Genomic DNA, 26,474 nt, shown 5'->3' with positions numbered 1-26,474 from the left:
GATACAACTGTGAAAGATACAATTTTAAAGATGGATCATAAGTATTTCTTTTATGGGAGAGAAATATGCCTGTTGCTTACAAGTAGAGCTGGTAGAGATGATGGATAGAAAACAGGATTTGAGTCAAGCTGGAGAAATATGGAGGGAAAGCAATATATTTAAAGAGAAGTGGGGTCAATGGCCTAACAGAGAGACTTAATATGTTTTGGTCTATGTTCATCGCTCCATTAATCACTGCTTAATTTAATCTTTACAAAAACTCAGTAATCCAAGAATTATCCTATGTTACACATGAGCAAACTGAGGATTATAGAAGCTAAGTAGAGTGTCCCAGGTCAAGGTTAACAAGGACCAGAAAACAAATAGTTTAGGCTTTGGGATCTATAGAGACCCTCTGCCAACTACTCAGTACTGCCACTGCAGCAAGGGGACAGTCATACACAACAAAGAAATTAATTGGTGAGGCGTGATACAATAAAGCTTTATAAAAATAGGTAGTGTGCTGGATTTGGCTGCTGACCACTGACTTACACAAAAGAGATGGGACACTTAAAAAGTCTTTACAGAAATCTATCAAGAAAACACTTTCAGATGTAAGCTAATGAGCTCTCACAATTCCTAGATTTTGTGATTGCAATGTTGCAGCCTAGCACACATTGGTTGTTTATGGGAAAGCAGAATGGGAAGCAACTAATTTAAAATCTTAAAGTAATCCAGAAACATCACACTACTCAACAGCTTCAAATTTTGTCTTTCTTTTTTTTTTTATCTGATGTTTTTTATTTATTTAATGAATATAAGTTTCCAAAGTACGAATAATGGATTACAATGGCTTCCCCCCCATACCTTCCCTCCCACCCACAACCCTCCCCTTTCTCGCTCCCTCTCCCCTTCCATTCACATCAAGATTCATTTTCGATTATCTTAATATACAGAAGATCAGCTTAGTATACATTAAGTAAGGATTTCAACAGTTTGCTCCCACACAGAAACATAAAGTGAAAAATAATAGATGATTTTTTTTAATGATGATGAAATCAGATCAGACCTATGTCATGTTTAATCCCAGTGAGAGTCAAGTTGGGAGTTGATAGTTTCTTTTCTTTTCTTTTCTTTTCTTTTCTTTTCTTTTCTTTTCTTTTCTTTTTTTTTTTTAACAGAAGATCAGTTTAGTATGCATTAAGTAAAGATTTCAACAGTTTGCACCCCCATAGAAACACAAAGTGAAATATATTGTTTGAGTACTCGTTATAGCATTAAATCTCAATGCACAGCACATTAAGGACAGAGATCCTACATGAGGAGTAAGTGCACAGTGACTCCTGTTGTTGACTTTACCAATTGACACTCCTGTCTATGGCATCAGTAATCTCCCTATGCTCCAGTCATGAGTTTCCAAGGCTATGGAAGCCCTCTGAGTTCTCCGATTCTTATCTTGTTTAGACAAGGTCATAGTCAAAGTGGAGGTTCTCTCCTCCCTTCAGAGAAAGGTACCTCCTTCTTTGAAGACCTGTTCTTTCCACTGAGATCTCACTCACAGAGATCTTTTGCCAGAGTGTCTTGGCTTTCCATGCCTGAAATACTCTCATGGGCTTTTCAGCCAGATCCGAATGCCTTTAGGGCTGATTCTGAGGCCAGAGTGCTATTTAGGACATCTGCCATTCTATGAGTCTGCTGAGTATCTCACTTCCCATGTTGGATCACTCTCCCCTTTATTTACTCCATCAGTTAGCGTTAGCAGGTACTAGACTTGTCTATGTGCTCCCTTTGACTCCCAGTCCCTTCACCATGACCAACTGTGAACTGAAACTGATCACCTGGAACAGTGAGATGGCATTGGTACATGCCACCTCGATGGGATTGAATTGGAATCCCCTGGTATGCTTCCAACTCCACCACTTGGGGCAAGTCAGCCTGAGCATGTCCCAAATTATACATCTCTTCCCTCTCCCATTCCCACCACCATGTTCAACAGGGATCACATTTCAGTTAATTTTCAACACTTAAGAATAACTGTGCATCAATTACAGATCTAAACCAGTCATATTAAGTAGAACAGATAAAAAAAACTACTAAGAGGGATAATGTATTTAGTTGTTCATTAACAGTCAGGGCTATGCTGATCAAGCCACCATTTCCCATAGTGTCCACCTCACTCCAACAGGTTTCCCTCTTGGTGTTCAGTCAGTCGTCACCGATCAGGGAGAACATATGGTATTTGTCCCTTTGGGACTGGCTTATTTCACTCAGCATGATGTGTTCCAGATTCCTCCATTTTGTTGCAAATGACTGGATTTCGTTGTTTCTTACTGCGGTATAGTATTCTAAAGAGTACATATCCCATAATTTCTTTATCCAGTCTATCGTTGATGGGCATTTAGGTTGGTTCCAGGTCTTAGCTATTGTGAATTGAGCTGCAATAAACATTAGGGTGCAGACCTCTTTTTTGTTTGCCAATTTAAATTCCTTTGGGTAAATTCCAAGGAGTGGGATGGCTGGGTCGAACGGTAGGGTTATCTTCAGGTTTCTGAGGAATCTCCAGACTGACTTCCATAGTGGCTTGACCAGTTTGCATTCCCACCAACAGTGGGTTAGTGTCCCTTTTTCCCCACATCCTCGCCAGCATCTGTTGTTGGTAGATTTCTGCATGTGAGCCATTCTAACCGGGGTGAGGTGAAACCTCATTGTGGTTTTGATTTGCATTTCCCTGATTGCTAATGACCTTGAACATTTTTTCATGTGCCTGTTGGCCATTTGGATTTCCTCTTTTGAAAAATGTCTATTGAGGTCCTTGGCCCATCTCTTAAGTGGGTTGTTGGTTTTGTTTTTGTGGAGTTTCCTGATCTCTTTGTAGATTCTGGTTATTAACCCTTTGTCTGTTGCATAGTTTGCAAATATTTTTTCCCATTCTGTCGGTTGTCTTTTCACTCTCCTCACTGTTTCTTTTGCAGTACAGAAACTTCTCAATTTGATGCAATCCCAATAGTTGATTTTGGCTTTGACTGCCTGTGCCTCCCGGGTCTTTTCCAGAAATTCTTTGCCTGTGCCAATATCTTGAAGGGTTTCTCCAATGTTCTCTAGTAACTTGATGGTGTCAGGTCATAGATTTAGGTCTTTAATCCATGTGGAGTGGATTTTTGTGTAAGGTGTAAGGTAGGGGTCTTGCTTCATGATTCTGCACGTGGAAATCCAATTTTCCCAGCACCATTTATTGAATAGACTGTCCTTGCTCCAGGAATTAGTTTTAGATCCTTGATCAAATATAAGTTGGCTGTAGATGTTTGGATTGATTTCTGGTGTTTCAATTCTGTTCCATTGGTCTATCCATCTGTTTCTGTACCAGTACCATGCTGTTTTAATTACAACTGCCCTGTAGTATGTCCTGAAATCTGGTATTGTGATGCCTCCGGCTTTGTTTTTGTTGTACAAGATTGCTTTAGCTATTCGAGGTCTCTTGTGCCTCCATATAAATTTCAGCACCATTTTTTCCAGATCTGAGAAGAAGGTCTTCGGTATCTTGATTGGTATTGCATTGAATCTGTAAATTGCTTTTGGGAGAATGGACATTTTGATGATATTGATTCTTCCAATCCATGAGCATGGAAGATTTTTCCATTTCTTGGTATCCTCTTCTATTTCTTTCTTTAAGGTTTTGTAATTTTCATCGTAGAGATCTTTAACGTCTTTAGTTAAGTTTATTCCAAGGTATTTGATTGTTTTTGTAGCTATTGTGAATGGGATTGATCTTAGAAGTTCTTCCTCAGCCATGGCATTGTCTGTGTATACAAAGGCTGTTGATTTTTATGCATTGATTTTATACCCTGCTACTTTGCCAAACTCTTCTATGAGTTCCAATAGTCTCTTAGTAGAGTTCTTTGGGTTCTCTAAATAAAGAATCATGTCATCTGCAAAGAGGGATAGTTTGAGCTCTTCCTTCCCAATTTGTATCCCTTTAATTTCTTTTTCTTGCCTAATAGCTCTGGCTAGAACCTCCAGAACTATATTGAATAGCAGTGGTGAGAGTGGGCATCCCTGTCTGGTTCCAGATCTCAGTGGAAATGCTTCCAACTTTTCCCCATTCAATAGGATGTTGGCTGTGGGTTTTTCATAGATTGCTTTGATTGTATTGAGGAATGTTCCTTCCAAACCCAGTTTGCTTAGAGTTTTCATCATGAACGGGTGTTGTATTTTATCAAATGCTTTCTCGGCATCTATTGAGATAATCATATGGTTTTTCTTCTGCAGTCTATTAATGTGGTGTATCACATTGATTGTCTTGCGCACATTAAACCATCCCTGCATACCAGGGATAAATCCCACTTGGTCTGGGTGGATGATCTTTCTGATGTGTTGTTGCATTCTATTGGCGAGAATTTTATTGAGGATTTTTGCATCTATGTTCATCAGGGATATTGGTCTGTAATTCTCTTTCAGTGCTGCATCTTTTTCCGGCTTAGGAATTAAGGTGATGCTGGCTTCATAGAAAGAATTTGGGAGGACTCCCTCTTCTTCGATTGTTCTGAATAGTTTGAGAAGAATTGGAGTTAGTTCTTCTTTAAGCGTCTGGTAGAATTCAGCAGTGAATCCATCTGGTCCTGGGCTTTTCTTTGTTGGGAGGGCCTTTATTACTGTTTCAATTTCTGTCTCAGTTATGGGTCTGTTTAGGTTTTCGATGTCTTCCTGGTTCAATTTAGGTAGGTTGCATGTGTCCAGGAATCTATCCATTTCTGATAGGTTTCCCTGTTTGCTGGCATACAAGTCCTTGTAGTAATTTCTGATGATTCTTTTTATTTCTGTGGTGTCTGTTGTTACATTTCCTTTTTCATCTCTGATTTTATTGATTTGGGTCTTTTCTCTTCTTTTTTTAGTTAGTTGGGCCAATGGGGTGTCAATTTTGTTTATTTTTTCAAAAAACCAGCTCTTCGTTTGGCTGATTTTTTGTAATGTTTTTCTTGATTCAATCCTGTTGATTTCTTCTCTGATTTTAATTATTTCTCTTCTCCTACTAGATTTGGGTCTGATTTGCTGTAGGTTTTCTAGATCCTTGAGGTGAATTGAAAGCTCGTCTATTTGGTGTCTTTCCAATTTCTTGATGTAGGCACCTATTGATATAAACTTTCCTCTTAACACTGCTTTTTCTGTGTCCCATAAGTTTTGGTATGTTGTGCTGTTATCCTCATTTACTTCCAGAAAGTTTTTGATTTCTCTTTTGATTTCTTCTATGACCCATTGTTGATTCAGGAGCATGTTGTTCAATCTCCATGTGTTTGCGTATGCTCTAGGGATTCCTGAGTTGGTAATTTCCAACTTCATTCCTTTATGGTCTGAGAAGCTGCATGGTATGATTCTAATTCTTTTGAATTTGCTGAGACTCGCTTTATGGCCTAGTATGTGGTCAATCCTAGAGAAGCTTCCATGTACTGCTGAGAAGAATGTAAAATCTTTAGCTGTAGGATTGAAAGTTCTGTATATATCTTAGATCCATTTGGGCTATAGTGTCGTTTAAATCTACTGTATCCTTGTTGATCTTCTGACCGGATGATCTGTCTATTTCTGAGAGTGGAGTATTGAAGTCCCCCAGTACTACTGTATTGGGGTCTAAGTCTCCCTTTAAGTCCGTTAATAAATCCTTTAGATAAACTGGTGCCCTGTAGTTAGGTGCATATACATTGATAATTGTTATATCTTCCTGTTGAATTGATCCCTTAATCATGATATAGTGTCCCTCTTTGTCTCTCTTAACAGTTTTTGTGGTAAAGTTTATGTTGTCCGATATTAAGATGGCTACGCCCGCTCTTTTTTCATTTCTGTTGGCATGGTATATCTTTTTCCAGCCTTTCACTTTCAGTCTGTATGGATCTTTGTTGGAAAGATGTGTTTCTTGTAAGCAGCAAATAGATGGGTTTTGTTCCTTAACCCAATCAGCCAATCGGTGTCTTTTAACTGGACAGTTCAGGCCATTCACGTTCAAAGTGACTAATGATAAGTGGTAACTTTGCCCTGCCATTTGCCAAAGATAAGTTCTAATATATGCTTTGAATTCCCTGTGATCTTTTGCTGTGAGGTTTCCTTCCTTGGTTTCCTTCCTTTACCTTCTTTCATATTGATGACCGTGTTTCTGTGTTTCTGTGTGTAACACATCTTTAAGCATCTTTTGCAGGGCTGGACGAGTGGCAACAAATTCTTTCAATTTCTGTTTGCTATGAAAAGTCTTTATTTCACCTTCATTCACAAATGATAGCTTTGCAGGATATAATATTCTGGGCTGGCAGTTGTTCTCTCTTAGTACCTGGGCTATATCTCGCCATTCCCTCCTAGCTTGTAGAGTTTCTGATGAGAAGTCAGCTGTGAGTCTGATTGGAGATCCTCTGAGAGTAATCTGACGTTTCTCTCTTGCACATTTTAGGATCTTTTCTTTATGTTTCACTGTGGAGAGTTTAATTACAACGTGTCGTGGTGAGGATCTCTTTTGGTCGTGTTTATTAGGGGTTCTGTGGGCTTCCTGTACTAGGATTTCTCTGTCCTTCTCCAAACCTGGGAAATTTTCTGCTAATATCTCACTAAAAAGGCCTTCTAATCCTTTCTCCCTCTCCATGCCTTCAGGAACTCCTAGAACCCGAATGTTGGGTTTTTTAATAGTATCCTGAAGATTCCCGACAATATGTTTCAGATTTCTAATTTCCTCTTCTTTTCTTTGGTCTGACTGTATCCTTTCCTGTTCTCTGTCTTCTAAGTCCGATATTCTCTCTTCTGCTTCACCCATTCTGTTTGTAAGGCTCTCTATTGTGTTTTTCATTTGATCTATTGAATTCTTCACTTCAGTCACTATCACAGTTTCCTGTTGTACTAGTTGTTTCGTTTCATTTTGATTCCTCCTTAATATTTCATTTTCACGAGAGAGATTTTCTATCTTGTCCATTAAGGATTTGTGTAGTTCCAGAATTTGTTTTTGAGAACTTCTTAATGTTCTTATCAATTTTTTGAGATCTGCTTCTTGCATTTCTTCTATGTCATCATCTTCATAATCTTGAATTGGGGTGTCTTTTTCATTTGAGGGCGTCATGGTGACTTCCTTGTTTTTATTACCTCGGTTTTTGCGTTTGTTATTTGGCATATTGGAGATATTTGGTTTCTTCACTGTGGTGCTTTTTCTTGTTATACTATGACTCTAGATTAAGTGGACTATCTCCAAATTTTGTCTTTCTCTCAACATTTTACTGAAGGTAATGGGTATAAAACTGAATAACATAAATTTGTCCTTTTATTTTATATTTTCTTTATCTGGGAATGAGTTGACCTCAAGCAGCATGAAGGAAAATGCCAAGATGCAGAGGGATGGTCACAGATTTAAGAAGATACAGGATACCACTGTGTTCTTTTTTTATGTTCTTAGAATTTTATCTATGAACTACATGAAACCTGTTCTAACAATAATAATAACAACAACAATAAAATTTCTGAGACTTCTAGATTGGTAGTCCATCATAATTAGCACTAAATAATCAGCAGTTTCTTGTATCAAATGGGATGCTTGCTGAATTCATTTTCTATTGGAATAACAGATTATCTGAGATTTACAGTATGAACACACATTTTTTTAAATCTCATAACACTGTGGGTCAGAAATCTGGGTGCAACAAGACTCAGCTGAAGACAAGGTGCCATGTGGGCTGAATTTTGATCTAGAGACTCTAGAGAAGATTACACTGGCTGGTGCCGCAGCTCAATAGACTAATCCTCCGCCTGCAGCGCCGGCACCCTGGGTTCTAGCCCTGGTCGGGGCGCTGGATTCTGTCCCGGTTGCCCCTCTTCCAGGCCAGCTCTCTGCTGTGGCCCGGGAATGCAGTGGAGGATGGCCCAAGTGCTTGGGCCCTGCACCCTCATGGGAGACCAGGAGAAGCACCTGGCTCCTGGTTTCGGATCAGCGCGGTGCGTTGGCTGCAGCAGCCATGGTGGGGTGAACCAACGGAAAAGGAAGACCTTTCTCTCTGTCTCTCTCTCTCACTGTCCACTCTTCCTGTCAAAAAAAAAAAAAAAAAGATTACACTTCCAAGTTTATGCAAGTTGTTGGCTAAATTGTTTCTTGTGTTTTTAAGATCAAGATTAACTTTCCTTTAACATGTGTTCCCTTCATCTTCCAGCCAACAATGACATGTTGAATCCTATTTGCAATTTTATCTCTGACTTTATCTTCAATCTTTTCAGGGCTCTGATGATTGCATTAGCCTCAGTAAAATAATCTGGGATAATCTCTATATTTTAAAGTCATGTGATTAATAACCTTAATTACATCTGGAAATTCCCCTCCACTATGTAATGTAACATGTTAATGCAAATAACACTGTTAGTATAGACAGACAGCTAGACTTGAATGTGGCCCAGATGTCCCAGAAAATATCAAGGATTTTGCACATCAATAATGTAGAAATTACAGGAATGGAAAATGTCACAGAAAAGGCAGCCATATTGTCAGATACATCATTACCTTAATAAAACCTAGGCTCATTTTATCATTAGCATTGTGGTTTCAGTTACAACCTACCTCCCAAACAACCATAACAGATCCAAAAGGACCTTATTGGAAAGAAAATGGCAGTATCTCTATTCCAGGAAAATCTTGCGTTATCAGAACTCTCCTCCCCATCTCATAGATATTCCTGCCCCATCAGTACAGAGAACAGAAAAGTTCCTCTGGGCAGATTCTCTTTCCCACCCGAGTGACTCTCCCTATGTTAAGAGGGTACTTGATTTATAAGAAAGTCTGCTTGCTTGCCCAATTCAGCCCTGATGTGTCATAGAACACTTTTTTGCAGCAGCATTAAGAACATGGACACACTTTAGGGTAACCTCTTTCTTGGAGAACCAGCTAGGAACTGGGGAGCCAGGGAGTGACAGCCTCTCACCTCGCTTGTGTTGGAGCAGCTTCTCTGCCAGGCACTTTAACCTCTGTTGTCTCTCTTCTTGGAAGGCTGCAATGTTGCTCCAGATTGAGTAACACGGTTCCCCTAGTCTCAGGGTGATGTGATGCTTCCTCTCGTTTGTACAGATTCAAGTGGTTCCAATTTCAAGCTGATGGTTGTCTCGGAGGAACTGGCAGAATTTACAACCTGTGCAAAGTAGGAAGTTAATAAAGTTTACTTTAATTTTCCCTCTATTGCACTACCATGTCTAGCATACACTTTCTGTCAAAATCAATATTTTTCAACTCTTCTCACTTGGAAATGGGGTCCTAATCTTTGTTCACTTTCCTGTCACTTGTCATGCCAATGGCATTGCAATGAACTCTATCTTTGTTGCATCTCCCTTATGGGACCCACTAATTTGTTCAGAACACAAATTATCCCAAACAGAATAGTTTTGCCTTTGAGTTTGTTTGTTTTATCATTTCCTGAAATGTCACACCACCTATTCTTGTTCACCCCATTGGGGCATAATCCTTGGTACTACCTGGTATAAACATAAATTAGGGGGAACCAAGATGGCAGAATAGTGGCAGGACTATCCAAATCACATTGGGCAAAATTAATAATTAAGGAGGAGATAAGATATATGCCTGAGATAAGGCTGTGGGAAATTTGCAGCAGAAAACCCAGGAGAGCAGCAGAGGCTGGACAGGTCCATACCAAGAGAGCGAATGTGAAGGGGAAAAAGTGGTGGCTCGGATGAGGGAGTTTGGCACCAGCTCACCATGGATCAGGTGTGACAGGAATTTGTGGGTCCATGGAGCTTTGGATAGCAATAGGAGGGAGAGCTTGGCAAACTGCTTTTGAAGTTCCACATGGGAAAAAGGAGGGGGTAAATATTGAACAGGTGGAGAGGTTGGGCATTGCCCTGCCCACCTCTCTCCTCCCCCAACATGGACTTGCAGCTGGTGGGAGAAGCCATCTTGCCCCATTGTTTGTTTACACAAGTAGGGGCCTGCCACTGTTACCTCTGTGCACATGCCCATCAATTGTGGGGGTCATCCCATCTCCTCCCCCACCCAAGAATGAGGGCCACAACAATCCAGAAGAATTTCCTCCCCACCATGCAGGCTGAGCAGCCAGGGGAAGCTCTATCTATTGGAAGCTCAAAACTGCTCCCACCAACACTGATAAGTGAGCTGGGCACCAGTAAGCAGGGCTCCATCCAAGCATGTACCCACCCACACTACGATTGAGAAGTGATCTGGGATTCAGTAGGCAGGGCTCAGTGCACTTGAGCTCATACCCACACACACTAGCACTAAGAAGTGAGCTGGGCTCCAGCAAGCAGGGTTCTGCACCAGTGATTGCAATGCAAAGCTCCTAACAAAGGAAACTGTGCCCACAGGAAAGTCACCTCAGAAAAGCGACCAGACAAAAAAATACATAAATGCCAAAAGGCAAGGGAAGAATGCTAAATAAGAACAATGAAGACACAATGGGTCCCCCAAGGGAACACTACAACATTTCAATAGTAGAAGGGGAAGATGAAGAAGAGATAGAGGATATGCCAGAAGTGGAATTCAGAAAATTAATCATCAAAATATTTACAAGCAATCAGAAGCAAATCCATGAACTAAATGAAAAGTTTTCCCATGAAATTGTGAAGTCAGAATGAAATACTAGAAATGAAGAATTCAATAGATCAAATAAGAAATGCAGTGGACAGCCATAACAACAGAATACGTGAGACAGAAGAAAGAATATCAGAACTAGAAGACAAACTTCTGGAAATTTTATAGTCAGACCAAAGAAAAAATGAAGAAATTAGAAAATTAAAAAACACTATTGGAGATCTACAAGATACTATCAAACGACCCAACATAAAGATCCTAGGAGTTCCTGAAGGCATGGAAAAAGAGAAAGGATTAGAAGGCCTTCTTAATGAAATAATAACAGAAAACTTCCCTAATTTGGAGAAAAAAAGAGACATCCAGAACTCCCAATAGACAAGACCAGAAAAAACTTCAAAATAACACATTGTAGTAAAGCTATCCACAGTAAAACATAAAGAAAAGATTCTAAAATGTGCATGAGAGAAACACCACAACTGACAACTGCATTCAAAGGAACCCCAACTAGACTCACTGTGGACTTCTCATCAGAAACCCTAAAGGCAAGGAGAGAATAGCGAGGTACTTTCCAAGTCCTAAGAAAAAATTGTCAATCCAGAATACTGTGCCCTGCAAAGCTCTCATTTATGAATGAAGGTGAAATAAAGATCTTCCATAACAAACAGAAATTGAAAGAATTTGTAACTTCTCACTCAGCCCTACAAAAGATGCTCAGGGATGTGCTACACACAGAAACACAGAAACAGGAACATCGCTATGAAATATGGTAAAGAGAGAAAATTGCAGAGTAAAAGTACAAAGGAAATCCAAAGTAAAAAACAGGAATATTTATGGGAAAATGGCAGAGTGAACTTGTTACTTATCAACTCTCCAGTTAAAAGACACAGACTGGCTGAATGGATTTAAAAAACAAACAAACATCCATTTACTGCCTACAAGAAACACATCCCACCAACAAAAAGGCACACAGAATGAAAATGAAAGGATGGAAAAAGATACTCCATGCTAACAGAAACCAAAAAAAGAGCTGGTATAGCCATCATAATATCAGACAAAATAAGCATTAACACAAAAACTGTTAAAAGAGACAAAGAAGGGCACTGTGTAATGATTAAGGGATCAATTCAACAGGAAGATGTAACTATTATAAACATATATGCCCAAATTATAGGGCATCTGGCTATTTAAAAGAAATGCTGAGAGAGGCCGGCACTGTGGTGTAGCAGCTAAAACTGCCGCCTGAGGTGCCAGCATCCCATATGGGCATCAGTTCAAGTCTCAGCTGCTCCACTACTGATCCAGCTCTCTGCTATAGCCTGGGAAAGCAGTGGAAGATGGCCCAAGTCCTTGGGCCACTGCACCCATGTGGGGGACCCGGATGAAGCTCCTGGCTCCTGGCTTCAGATCAGTGCAGCTCAAGCCGTTGCAGCCAATTGGGGAGTGAACCAGCAGATGGAAGTCCTTTTATTCTCAACCTCTCCTTCTCTTTTTAACTCCAATGTTCAAATAAATAAAATAAATCTCTTAAAAAAAGAAATTCTGAGGGACCTAAAGGGAGACATAGATTCAAATACAAATACAGTAGTAATGGGGGACTTCAATATCCCCTTCAGCAATGAAGAGATCAACCAGGCAGAATCAGCAAGGAAACAGCAGAGTTAATTGACACTATAGACCAATGGACCTAATGTATATCTACAGAACTTTTCATCCTACAGTTGCAGGATACACATTCTTCTCACCAGTGCATGGAACTTTCTCTAAGATTCATCAAATATTAGACCATAAAGCAAGTCTCAGCAAATTCAAAAGAATTAGAATCATACCATGCATCTTCTTGGACCACAATGAAGTGAAGCTGGTAATCAACAACTCAGGAATCCCTAGAACATATGCAAACACATGGAGACTGAACAACATGCTCCTGAATGAACAGTGGGTCATTGAACAAATCAAAAAATTTATGGAAACAAATGAAGATGACAGTACAACATATCAAACTTATGGGATACAGCAAAAGCAGTGTTAAGAGAAAAGTTTACAGCAATTGGTGCCTACATCAAGAAACTGGAAAGACACCAAATAAATAAGCTATCAATGCATCTCAAGGATCTAGAAAAACAACAGCAAACCAAACCCAAAACTAGTAGGAGAAAAGAAATAATTAAAATTAGAGAAGAAATCAACACAATTGAAACAAAAAAAAATACAAAAGATTGGCAAACCAAAATGCTGGTTTTTTGAAAAAATAAACAAAATTGACACACAATTGGCCCAGCTAACTAAAAACAGAGAGATATCCAAATTAGTAAAATCAGAAATTGAATAGGAAATGTAACAACAGACACCATAGCAATAAAACAAATCATCAAAATTACTATAAAGAGATGTACACCATCAAAATGGGAAACATAGAAAAAATGGATAGATTCCTTGACACATATGACCTACCTAAATTGAACCAGAAAATCACACAAAATCTAAACAGACCAATAACCAAGACAGAAATTGATTCAGTAATAAAGTCCCTCCCAACAAAGAAAAGCCCAGAACTGGATGGCTTCACAGCTGAATTCTACCAGATATTTAAAGAACAAATAACTCCAATTCTTCTCAAGTTATTCAAAACATTTGAAAGGGAGAGATTCCTCCCAAATTCTTTCTATGAAGCCAGCATCACCTTAATTCCTAAACCTGCAAAAGATACAACAGAGAAAGAGAACTACAGAGCAATTTCCATGATGAACACAAATGCAAAAATCCTCAACAAAATTTTAGCCAATGGAATCCAACAACACATCACAAAGATCATTCACTTGGACCAAGTGGGATTTATCTCTGGTATGCAGGGATAGCTCAACATTCACAAATCAATGTGATACATCACATTAACAAACCAAAGAACAAAAACCATGGTTGTATCTCAATAGATGCAGAGATGCATTTGACAAAATACAACACCCCTTCATGATGAAAACCTTAAGCAAATTGGGAATATAAGGAACATTTCTCAACACAATCAAAGCAATATATAACAAATCCACGGGCAGTGTCCTATAGAACGAGGAAAAGTTGGAAGCATTCCCACTAAGATTTGGATCCAGACAAATGTGCCCACATTCACCACTACTTTTCAATATATCCTGGAACTGGATTTCCACATGCAGAAGTATGAAGCAAGACCCCTACCTTACACCTTATATAAAAATTCACTCAACATGGATTAAAGACCTAAATCTATGATTTTATGCCATCAAATTATTAAAGAACATTGGGGAAATCTTGCAAGACATTGGCACAGGCAAAGAGTTCTTGGAAAAGACTCCAGAGGCACAGGCAATCAAAGCCAAAATTGACAAATGGGATTATATCAAATTGAGAAGCTTCGGTTCTGCAAAAGAAACACTTAGGAAAGTGAAGAGACAACCAACAGAATGGGAGAAATTATTTGCAAACTATGCAACTGATAAAAGATTAATAACCAGAATATATAAAGAGAGAAAGTAACTCCAAACAACAAAACAACCAACCTAGTGAAGAAATGGGCAAAGTACTTAAACAGACATTTTTCTTTTCTTTTTTTTAAAGATTTATTAATTTACTTGAAAGTCAGAGTTACACAGAGAGAGGAGAGGCAGAGAGAGAGAGAGAAATGTCTTCCAACCATTGGTTTACTCTCCAGTTGGCTGCAATGGCTGAAGCCGTGCCATTTCGAAGTCAGGAGCCAGGAGCTTCTTCTAAGTCTCCCACATGGGTGCAGGGACCCAAGGAGTTTGGCCATCTTTTACTGCTTTCCCAAGCCATAGCAGAGAGCTGGATCAGAAGTGGAGCAGCCGAGACTCAAACTGGCGCCCATATGGGCTGCTGGCACTGTAGGCGGCAGCTTTACCTGCTATGCCACAGTGCCAGCCCCATAAACAGACATTTTTCGAAAGAGGAAATCCAAATGGCCAACAGACACATGAAAAAAAGTTTGGGATCATCAGCCATCAGGGTAATGCAAATCAAAACCACAATGAAGTTTCACGTCATCCTAGTTAGAATGGCTTTCATACAGAAATCAACAAGCAATAAATGTAGTGAGGATGTGGGCAAAAGGGTACCCTAATCCACTGTTGGTGGGAATGTAAACTGGTAAAGCCACTATGTAAGACAGTATGGAGATACCCCAAAAATCTGAAAATATACCTGCCATATGACCCAGCCATGCCATTCCTGAAATTTACCCAAGGGAAATGAAATCAGTAAACAAAAAGAGTTATCTACACCGCCATTTTTTTTTTACTTTTATTTAATGAATATAAATTTCCAAAGTATGATTTATGGATTACAATGGCTTCCCCCACATACCGTCCCTCCCACCCACTACCCTCCCCTTTCCCACTCCCTCTCCCCTTCCATTCACATCAAGATTCATTTTCGATTATCTTAATATACAGAAGATCAGCTTAGTATACATTAAGTAAGGATTTCAACAGTTTGCTCTCACACAGAAACATAAAGTGAGAAATAATAGATGATTTTTTTTAAATGATGATGAAATCAGATCAGACCTATTGTCATGTTTAATCCCAGTGAGAGTCAAGTTGGGAGTTGATAATTTCTTTCTTTCTTTTTTTTTTTTTTTAACAGAGGATCAGTTTAGTATGCATTAAGTAAAGATTTCAACAGTTTGCACCCCCATAGAAACACAAAGTGAAATATATTGTTTGAGTACTCGTTATAGCATTAAATCTCAATACACAGCACATCAAGGACAGAGATCCTACATGAGGAGTAAGTGCACAGTGACTTCTGTTGTTGACTTTACCAATTGACACTCCTGTCTATGGCATCAGTAGTCTCCCTATGCTCCGGTCATGAGTTTCCAAGGCTATGGAAGCCCTCTGAGTTCTTCGATTCTTATCTTGTTTAGACAAGGTCATAGTCAAAGTGGAGGTTCTCTCCTCCCTTCAGAGAAAGGTACCTCCTTCTTTGAAGACCTGTTCTTTCCACTGGGATCTCACTCACAGAGATCTTTTTGCCAGAGTGTCTTGGCTTTCCATGCCTGAAATACTCTCATGGGCTTTTCAGCCAGATCCGAATGCCTTTAGGGCTGATTCTGAGGCCAGAGTGCTGTTTAGGACATCTGCCATTCTATGAGTCTGCTGAGTATCTCACTTCCCATGTTGGATCACTCTCCCCTTTATTTATTCCATCGGTTAGTGTTAGCAGGTACTAGACTTGTTTATGTGCTCCCTTTGACTCTTAGTCCTTTCATTATGATCAATTGTGAACTGAAATTGATCAGTTGGACTAGTGAGATGGCATTGGTACATGCCACCTTGATGGGATTGAATTGGAATCCCCTGGTATGTTTTTAACTCTACCATTTGGGGCAAGTCAGCTTGAGCATGTCCCAAATTATACATCTCTTCCCTCTCTTATTCCCACTCTTATGTTTAACAGGGATCACATTTCAGTTAATTTTTAACACTTAAGAATAACTGTGTATTAATTACAGAATTAAACCAGTCATATTAAGTAGAACAGACAAAAAAAACTACTAAGAGGGATAATGTATTAAGCTGTTCATTAACAGTCAGGGCTATGCTGATCAAGTCACCATTTCCCGTAGAGTCCGTTTCACTTCAGGAGGTTTCCTTTTTGGTGTTCAGTCAGTTGTCACCGATCAGGGAGAACATATGGTATTTGTCCCTTTGGGACTGGCTTATTTCACTCAGCATGATGTGTTCCAGATTCCTCCATTTTGTTGCAAATGACTGGATTTCGTTGTTTCTTACTGCGGTATAGTATTCTAAAGAGTACATATCCCATAATTTCTTTATCCAATCTACCGTTGATGGGCATTTAGGTCGGTTCCAGGTCTTAGCTATTGTGAATTGAGCTGCAATAAACATTAGGCTGCAGACCGCTTTTTTGTTTGCCAATTTAAATTCCTTTGGGTAAATTCCAAGGAGTGGGATGGCTGGGTCGAACGGTAGGGTTATCTTCAGGTTTCTGAGGAATCTCCAGACTGACTTCCATAGTGGCTTGACCAGTTTGCATTCCCACCAACAGTGGGTTAGTGTCCCTTTTTCCCCACATCCTCGCCAGCATCTGTTGTTGGTAGATTTCTGAATGTGAGCCATTCTAACTGGGGTGAGGTGAAACCTCATTGTGGTTTTGATTTGCATTTCCCTGATTACTAATGACCTTGAACATTTTTTCATGTGCCTGTTGGCCATTTGGATTTTCCTCTTTTGAAAAATGTCTATTGAGGTCCTTGGCCCATCTCTTAAGTGGGTTGTTGGTTTTGTTTTTGTGGAGTTTCTTGATCTCTTTGTAGATTCTGGTTATTAACCCTTTATCTGTTGCATAGTTTGCAAATATTTTTTCCCATTCTGTCGGTTGTCTCTTCACTCTCCTGACTGTTTCTTTTGCAGTACAGAAACTTCTCAATTTGATGCAATCCCAATAGTTAATTTTGGCTTTGGCTGCCTGTGCCTCCCGGGTCTTTTCCAGAAACTCTTTGCCTGTGCCAATATCTTGAAGGGTTTCTCCAATGTTCTCTAGTAACTTGATGGTGTCAGATCGTAGATTTAGGTCTTTAATCCATGTTGAGTGGATTTTTGTGTAAGGTGTAAGGTAGGGGTCTTGCTTCATGCTTCTGCACGTGGAAATCCAATTTTCCCAGCACCATTTATTGACTAGACTGTCCTTGCTCCAGGAATTGGTTTTAGATCCTTGATCAAATATAAGTTGGCTGTAGATGTTTGGGTTGATTTCTGGTGTTTCAATTCTGTTCCATTGGTCTATCCATCTGTTTCTGTACCAGTACCATGCTGTTTTGATTACAACTGCCCTGTAGTATGTCCTGAAATCTGGTATTGTGATGCCTCCGGCTTTCTTTTTGTTGTACAAGATTGCTTTAGCTATTCGAGGTCTCTTGTGCCTCCATATAAATTTCAGCACCAATTTTTCCAGATCTGAGAAGAAGGTCTTCGGTATCTTGATTGGTATTGCATTGAATTTATAAATTGCTTTTGGGAGAATGGACATTTTGATGATATTGATTCTTCCAATCCATGAGCATGGAAGATTTTTCCATTTCTTGGTATCCTCTTCTATTTCTTTCTTTAAGGCTTTGTAATTCTCATTGTAGAGATCTTTAACGTCCTTGGTTAAGTTTATTCCAAGGTATTTGATTATTTTTGTAGCTATTGTGAATGGGATTGATCTTAGAAGTTCTTTCTCAGCCATGGCATTGTCTGTGTATACAAAGTCTGTTGATTTTTGTGCATTGATTTTATACCCTGCTACTTTGCCAAACTCTTCTATGAGTTCCAATAGTCTCTTAGTAGAGTTCTTTGGGTCCCCTAAATAAAGAATCATGTCATCTGCAAAGAGGGATATTTTGACTTCTTCCTTCCCAATTTGTATCCCTTTAATTTCTTTTTCTTGCCTAATAGCTCTGGCTAGAACCTCCAGAACTATATTGAATAGCAGTGGTGAGAGTGGACATCCCTGTCTGGTACCAGATCTCAGTGGAAATGCTTCCAACTTTTCCCCATTCAATAGGATGTTGGCTGTGGGTTTTTCATAGATTGCTTTGATTGTATTGAGGAATGTTCCTTCCAAACCCAGTTTGCTTAGAGTTTTCATCATGAACGGGTGTTGTATTTTATCAAATGCTTTCTCGGCATCTATTGAGATAATCATATGGTTTTTCTTCTGCAGTCTGTTGATGTGGTGTATCACATTGATTGTCTTGCGCACATTAAACCATCCCTGCATACCAGGGATAAATCCCACTTGGTCTGGGTGGATGATCTTTCTGATGTGTTGTTGCATTCTATTGGCGAGAATTTTATTGAGGATTTTTGCATCTATGTTCATCAGGGATATTGGTCTGTAATTCTCTTTCAGTGCTGCATCTTTTTCCGGCTTAGGGATCAAGGTGATGGTAGCTTCATAGAAAGAATTTGGGAGGATTCCCTCTTCTTCGATTGTTCTGAATAGTTTGAGAAGAATTGGAGTTAGTTCTTCTTTAAATGTCTGGTAGAATTCAGCAGTGAATCCATCTGGTCCTGGGCTTTTCTTTGTTGGGAGGGCCTTTATTACTGTTTCAATTTCTGTCTCAGTTATGGGTCTGTTTAGGTTTTCGATGTCTTCCTGGTTCAATTTAGGCAGGTTGCATGTGTCCAGGAATCTATCCATTTCTGATAGGTTTCCCTGTTTGCTGGCATACAAGTCCTTGTAGTAATTTCTGATGATTCTTTTTATTTCTGTGGTGTCTGTTGTTACGTTTCCTTTTTCATCTCTGATTTTATTGATTTGGGTCTTTTCTCTTCTTTTTTTAGTTAGTTGGGCCAATGGGGTGTCAATTTTGTTTATTTTTTCAAAAAACCAGCTCCTCGTTTGGCTGATTTTTTGTAATGTTTTTCTTGATTCAATCCTGTTGATTTCTTCTCTGAGTTTAATTATTTCTCTTCTCCTACTAGATTTGGGTCTGGTTTGCTGTAGGTTTTCTAGATCCTTGAGGTGAATTGAAAGCTCCTCTATTTGGTGCCTTTCCAATTTCTTGATGTAGGCACCTATTGATATAAACTTTCCTCTTAACACTGCTTTTGCTGCGTCCCATAAGTTTTGGTATGTTGTGCTGTTATCCTCATTTACTTCCAGAAAGCTTTTGATTTCTCTTTTGATTTCTTCTATGACCCATTGTTCATTCAGGAGCATGTTGTTCAATCTCCATGTGTGTGCATATGCTCTAGGGATTCCTGAGTTGCTAATTTCCAACTTCATTCCCCTATGGTCTGAGAAGCTGCATGGTATGATTCTAATTCTTTTGAATTTGCTGAGACTCGCTTTATGGCCTAGTATGTGGTCAATCCTAGAAAAGGTTCCATGTACTGCTGAGAAGAATATAAAGTCTTTAGCTGTAGGATTGAAAGTTCTGTAGATATCTGTTAGATCCATTTGGGCTATAGTGTCGTTTAAATCTACTGTATCCTTGTTGATCTTCTGTCCTATTGATCTGTCTATTTCTGAGAGTGGAGTATTGAAGTCCCCCAGTACTATTGTATTGGGGTCTAAGTCTCCCTTTAAGTCCGTTAACAAATCTTTTAGATAAACTGGTGCCCTGTAGTTAGGTGCATATACATTGATAATTGTTATATCTTCCTGTTGAATTGATCCCTTAATCATTATGTAGTGTCCCTCTTTGTCTCTCTTAACGGTTTTTGTGGTAAAGTTTATGTTGTCTGAAATTAAGATGGCTACGCCTGCTCTTTTTTCATTTCTGTTGGCATGGTATATCTTTTTCCAGCCTTTCACTTTCAGTCTGTATGGATCTTTGTTGGAAAGATGAGTTTCTTGTAAGCAGCAAATAGATGGGTTTTGTTCCGTAACCCAATCAGCCAATTGTACACCACCATGTTTATTGAAGCATTTTTCACAATAGCTAAGACATGGAATCAACTTGAATGCCCATCAGCCAAAGACTGGATAAAGAAATTATGGGATATGTATACCATGGAATACTACACAGCAGTAAAAAAAAATGAAAGCTGGTCATTTGCAACAAAATGGATAAATCTAGAAATCATACTTAGTGAAATAAGCAAGTCCCAAAGGGACAAATATATGTTTTCCCTGATCTGTGATAACTAAAAGAGTACCTAAAAGGAAATGCACAGAAGTGAAATTGACACTTTGAGAAGCAATGACTTGAATAGCTCTTGTCTTGACAGTTGAGGAATTTTTTTTCCTCTTCATACTATTTGTTGAACTCAACATTGAGTTAGTCTATGTTTATATAGTCAATTGAAAATAGATCTCAGTAAAAAAATAAGAGTGGGAATAAAAGATGGAGGAGGAAATTGTAACTGTAAATCTGTATAGTTCTGCATACATTCCTACAGACTTACTTCTTTTTTTTTTTTTTTTTTTTTTTTTTTTTTTTTTTGACAGGCAGAGTGGACAGTGAGAGAGAGAGACAGAGAGAAAGGTCTTCCTTTTGCCGTTGGTTCACCCTCCAATGGCCGCCACTGCAGCCGGCGCACCGCGCTGATCCTGGCAGGAGCCAGGAGCCAGGTGCTTTTCCTGGTCTCCCATGGGGTGCAGGGCCCAAGCACCTGGGCCATCCTCCACTGCACTCCCTGGCCATAGCAGAGAGCTGGCCTGGAAGAGGGGCGACCGGGACAGAATCCGGCGCCCCAACCGGGACTAGAACCCGGTGTGCCGGCGCCGCAAGGTGGAGGATTAGCCTATTGAGCCACGGCGCCGGCCCCAGACTTACTTCTAAGGGTACAGTTTTAAAACTTGCAATGGGACCCCTAATCCCATTAAACTCGGCAGTAAAAATGGCATCTTAAGTGTTAAAGTGATCATGTTAAGTGTTAAAGTGAACATATAGATAGGATTAAGTGTTAAATGGATCATATAAATAGGATCAAGTGTCTGGTAATAATAGTAAACAGAATTAAAAAGGAGGAAACGTTCCAAAATGGGAAGCATTCCACACAATAGACTCATAGAATGACAATCACTTTAAATAGCACTCTGACCTCAAAGTCAGCTCTTAAGGCTTCCTGCTCGGACTGAAAAGCCCATGAGAACATTTCAGGTATAGAAAGCCAAGAAACTATGACAAAAAATGTTCTACATGAAGGATCTCTGTTAGTGAGACGCCAGTAGAAAGAAGTGGCCATGAAAGAAGGATGTACTTTTCGCTGAAGGGAGGGGAGAACTTCCACTTTGCTATGGCCTTCTCTAAATACTGATGGAGTTTGTGGTTTCAAAAGGCTTCCACAGCCTAGGCAGCTCATGTCAAGAGCCTTGGATGATCACTGACATCACCCATAAGAGTGTTAATTGTTAAATTAACAACAGGAGCCACTGTACAATAACTTTCCGTGCAGGATCTCTGTCCTCAATCAATTGTATTATGAGAGTTAACTGTTAAACTTGTTCTCAAACTCTGTGTGTGTGTGTGCGTGTGTGTGTGTGTACGTGCACAAATTGTTGAAATCTACTTAGAATAGAGTTGGTTTTCTATGTATAAAGTTAATTAAAAATGAATCTTAATGGAGAATGGGACTGTGATTGGGAGAGGGAGGGGGATGAAGGGTATGAGTGTGGGTAGGAGGGCAGATATGGTGGGAAGAATCACTATATTCCTAAAGTTGTACTTATAAATTTTGTATCCCTTAAATAAAAGGTTTATTTGGGAAAAAAACATAAATTAGAGGTGATAATCCAAATTATCTAACCTAGAGAGCTTCTTTTGTATCTCAAAGATTTATCCCGCCTTAGTGGGGAAAACATGGATGCCATGTCCTGAGGGATCCACTATGACGTTCCAGATTTATTAATCTGTTATTGTGCCTATCAGGTCTTTCAGCATAACAGACCCCCAGGACCCCCAGATTGCAATAATGTAGATTGAAAGCAGCATTTCCTTTGGGATGTCAAGGAACTGGACACTCTCAGGGAGGGTATCCTGAATGGGAACACCCATTTGATAGCTATTTCTACCCTACATGAGGGAAGTAATTAAGGGTTTAGTCCTCCTCTGTCTCTTTTTACAGGGTAAGAAGATTTTCTTTGAATACCCTGATATGGGAATTCCTGTTCACCCTCAAAGACTCCAACCTAGGTTGTATTTTGTCTAAGTAGGACTCTTGACCCAGATAGCCTCCAAAAGAAAAAGCTTATCTTTTCTTTCTTACATCCCTTAGCCATAACATAAATTAGAATATGGGGAAACCTGGCCAATAAATGGGACCCTGTACAAGACAGAAGAACTAGTCAAAAATTCCTGTGTGCATATCTTCATGGCTCTCTTCCAAAACCAACCCTCAAAGGGACATTGTTAGCTCTATTATGTTCACACTCCTCTAGAGATACCAGGTTCCAAGGAACAATAAGTGGATTTTATAAATGACATGTTATTAAGTGACCTTCTACCACCAAGGGTCCAACTACCTCACTTCAGCCTGCCTTGTTGCCAGGATTTCCAATAGGGAATGATAAGTCTTCTGCTCTCTCAAGTTCTTATTCTTGTTCAACCTCATCAGCCCCCAACCTCCATCCTATAATCCAGTCTATTCTCCTCTGCCAAAGGACAGTCCATCTGGGGTCATTCAGTGGCACCTACTCTCATACAGATGTAAATAGACTCTGCACTTTGCAGGAAGTAGTCAATGAAGACACCAAGATAATAAGAGTACAAGTCCTTTGCTCCAATTCTGATTTAAACCAATGAGAACAAAAGCTGGGGAGATACTCAGAGGATCCCATTTAAGTGAAGAATTTCAGACCTTGACTTTAGCTTTTATTCTAACTTGGGCTGACTTACATATTGTTATATCCTCCTGTTTCACTCCAGAGGAGAAATAGTAAATCTGGGCTGAGGCTGAAGCCAATGCTGAATTCTTGGCAGCTCACCAATTTGACGAAAATGCTGTGGGAGCTACAGTGTTTCCAACAACAGACCCTACCTGAAACTATCAAAGAGGTCATTATGAACCAGGATGTTGACAACATGTGGTCACCTGCATGGTGGCTGGCATGAAAAAACGTATTATCAAATCTATAAATTGTGACAAAATTAGGCAAGTGGACCCATTATAATGAAGAAAATCTAGCACTATTACAGGGACAACTCATAGTGAGTGGACTTAAAGAAACATACTAATGGATCCCAGCACTTCTGAGTTACAGGTCTTGCTCAGTACCTATTTCATCAATCAGCCCCAGATTTTTGGAGAAGACTTCAAAAGTAAGTAGTTTGACCCTAAACTCCCATGCACAGATACGAGCTATAGCTTTGGGGATATTTAATAATGGAGGCAAGATGAAGGGAGAGCGGCTTCAGGAAGCAGCAGTTCAAGCAGCATGCTCCACAAAGCAACTGCTGTAACCAGCGCCCTGAAACCCCATGGCCACCCTGAAGGGCATTTCAACATGGGTAAGAAAACCCAGGGAGGATGTTTCAGATGTGGTAAGCTAGGACATTGGTGCAAATAATGTCCTCACTTAAAAGGGCCACCCCACCCATGTCCTGGATGACAAGAGGGACACTGGAAACAGGATTGCCTTTAACTCCAAAGAGAGAGAAGACTCTTGGTTCCCTTAAGTCCCTGTCTGATCCCTGTCTGAGGACTGAAGGGGCTTAGGAACGTAGGTGGCTCATATAACTGTCTCACTCTGGAGCCCTGAGTGACCTTGGTGCTGCAGGTAAGAACACTGATTTCGTCATTGGGAGGCAGCCACTTTTTCTGTTTTGATTTCCCACACAGGACTTCTGTTCTCTGAAAGTTCCACCATGATGAGAATCTGCGGTAAGCCTTGTTCCTGATATTTCATCTTGCCTGTCAAATAGAAAATGTTTTGGACTCTCACCAGTTTCTGATGATGCCAGAATGTCTGACATCTCTGCTTGGCAGAAATTCGTTATTTTCTAACCCTTTAGCCAAGACAGCACCTTGCCTCAAAAACCTCCCTGTTGAGGTTCAATGTGAAGTAAAAACTCAGGTCTGGGATCAGGACATTCCTGAGTGAGTCACCCATGCTATCCCTAACAAGATCCCTTTAAAAGATGTCACTAATTTCCCCATCAATCCTAATATCCCTTAAAACCTAAGGCCAAATGGGGAAATTGACCCCTAAATGATAAATTCCTTGCTAATGGGATTTTTTTGACAGGCAGAGTGGACAGTGAGAGAGAGAGACAGAGAGAAAGGTCTTCCTTTGCCGTTGGTTCACCCTCCAATGGCCACCGCGGCCGGCGTGCTGTGGCCGGCGCACTGCGCTGATCCGATGGCAGGAGCCAGGTGCTTCTCCTGGTCTCCCATGGGGTGCCAAGTCCATCCCTTGTAATATTCTCATTCTTTCTGCCTAAAAACAAATGGAGCATATCATATGTTGAAAATCTTGTGTCCATAAGTTAGGCTTTAATTCCCTTTTACCCCACTGTTCCAAACACTTTTACTATCCTAGCCTGGATACCTGAGGACACCACCTGCTTTGGTCTTAGACTTAAAGGATGTTTTCTATGCTTTCCTCTGCATTCCCCTTTACCCAGACTCCCAACACCAATTTGCTTCTGAATGGACAAACCCATCCACCAATATAACACAAGAATATATTTTAATAGCCTTTCCTCAAGGATTTAGAGACTGTCCTCATCTTTATGGAAATGTTCTTGCTAAGTTGCTAAGTTAACTTAAATTCCAGACTGGAGCCATCTTACAATATGTTGCTGACAGCCTTAGCTGTGGTTCCCTTCAAAAGGGCCTCAAAAATGTCATTCAGGTTTCAAACTTCTTGGAAGTCAGTATTGAGTCTTTTCATCACAGTCCCAAACCACTCAACAAGAGAACAAATGTTTAGGAGATACTCTAATCCTAGGAAGCTATACTCGTTTTTGTGAGGCTATTTTAAATGAGTGACTGGCCACCAGGGAACCGCTTAGGTTCTCCTTCAAATGGCCAGTTTTTGTAGATTCTGTATTTTAGGATTTGGAATCCTGGCAAAACCCCTTTGTGAGGTTATAAAAGGCCTGACATTGAGCTGTTGCAGTGCACTGGAACACAATCAAACTAGCTTTAACCACAACTACATTATGCCTTCCTAATCTAGAAAATCCCTTCACACTCTATGTGGCTGAAAGACAAAGAGTTGGTTTTGAGTACTGACCCCAAAACTAGGAGAGCTTTCCTGACCTGTGGCCTCTTTCTCTAAACAACTGGATCCTCTCACTGCCAGCTGTTAACAACATCTCTGAACGGTAGCAGCTACTGCCCTGCTGGTAGAAGCAGCTTCTAAGCTTACTCTAGGCTAACCTATGGAGGTCCAGACACCTCACCACCTGTAAGTAGTTCTAGAGATAAAAGATCACTGATGGCTGATGGAAGATGTCGGACCAAATATCAAGCCCTCCCTCTAGTTTCCCCAGAAGTAACCTTTAAAAGTCTGCCAAATCCTAAATCCAGCAACCCTCATGCCAAATAAGGAAGAGAATAAATTGATTAGCTCATGTGTTGACAGAACAGCAGAGCAGATTTAAAAGATTCCCCCTTTAAAAACTCCAAGGAAGTCTGATTTACTGATGGCAATAGTTTTATCAAAGAAGGTGTCAAAATAGCTGATACCCAATAGTGAGCATCCAACAGATAACTGAGGCTCAATTCTTGCACCTTTACCCTTCAACTCTAAAGGCTGTATTAATTGCTTTAATTGAGCTCCTCTTTTAGGTAAAAGAAAACAGATCACTGCCTATCCTGACTTCCTGTACTTTCATGGTTTTGCACATCTATGCAGCCAGTTGGAAAGAAAGGGCACTGCTGATGGCTCAAAACTCCCCTATATGACATTACTCAGAGATTTCAAGTATCTTGCAAGTTATCTAGGTACCCATAGATATTTCTGTGGTCCATTGCCAGGCACACCAAAAAGGAGATTTATACATCATCAAAGTAAAAAATTTTGTCAACAGGGTGGCAAAAAAGGTAGCCTTAAAAATTCCCCTTCCGAGGGCATTTCTGCCTTAGTTAGATATTTCTAATCAGATACCACATCACACTACACTACAAAGAAACAATTATGAGCCAGAACAAGAGGATTTCTATTAAAGTATGGGAGATGGTGATTAAATGATCAGACATCACTCCTCCAGGACTGCCTATGGAAAGTTGTCAAGGGATTCATGTTTCACCCTATAAGGTGGGGGGCCTTGACCTCTTTTACAACCAAGGTTTCTAAAGAAAAGGCTTGGAGATTCCAAGATGGTGGAATAAGGAAAGGGTGGATTGTTTCAGGATAGGGGAAAATATTTTTTTAAAAAAAGTGTATTCTCAGGGGACATTTGGAGAGGAAACTGTAGTGGAGATCCTGAGGGAGGAGAGATGCTGCAGATCTGTGTGGAAGGTGCAGACATGTGGCAACGAGC

At 40.0% G+C, this 26,474-nt stretch overlaps 1 long non-coding RNA gene across 1 annotated transcript; it reads right to left on the bottom strand.

Annotated features, from left to right (window-relative positions):
* Positions 1-5,148: 5,148 nt before the first annotated feature.
* On the bottom strand, positions 5,149-9,103 carry LOC103350079 (LINE-1 retrotransposable element ORF1 protein). The gene is made up of 2 exons (XR_016210685.1): positions 8,904-9,103; positions 5,149-8,017 (listed from the first exon to the last, which is right to left on the bottom strand). It is a non-coding gene; the product is annotated as an LINE-1 retrotransposable element ORF1 protein (long non-coding RNA).
* Positions 9,104-26,474: the final 17,371 nt, after the last annotated feature.

Source organism: Oryctolagus cuniculus, chromosome 7 (genome assembly GCF_051225735.1).
Source record: "Oryctolagus cuniculus isolate XC-2025 breed Fujian yellow rabbit chromosome 7, ASM5122573v1, whole genome shotgun sequence".
Lineage (NCBI taxonomy): Eukaryota > Metazoa > Chordata > Mammalia > Lagomorpha > Leporidae > Oryctolagus > Oryctolagus cuniculus.
This window is presented reverse-complemented; position numbering and strand designations above follow the sequence as displayed.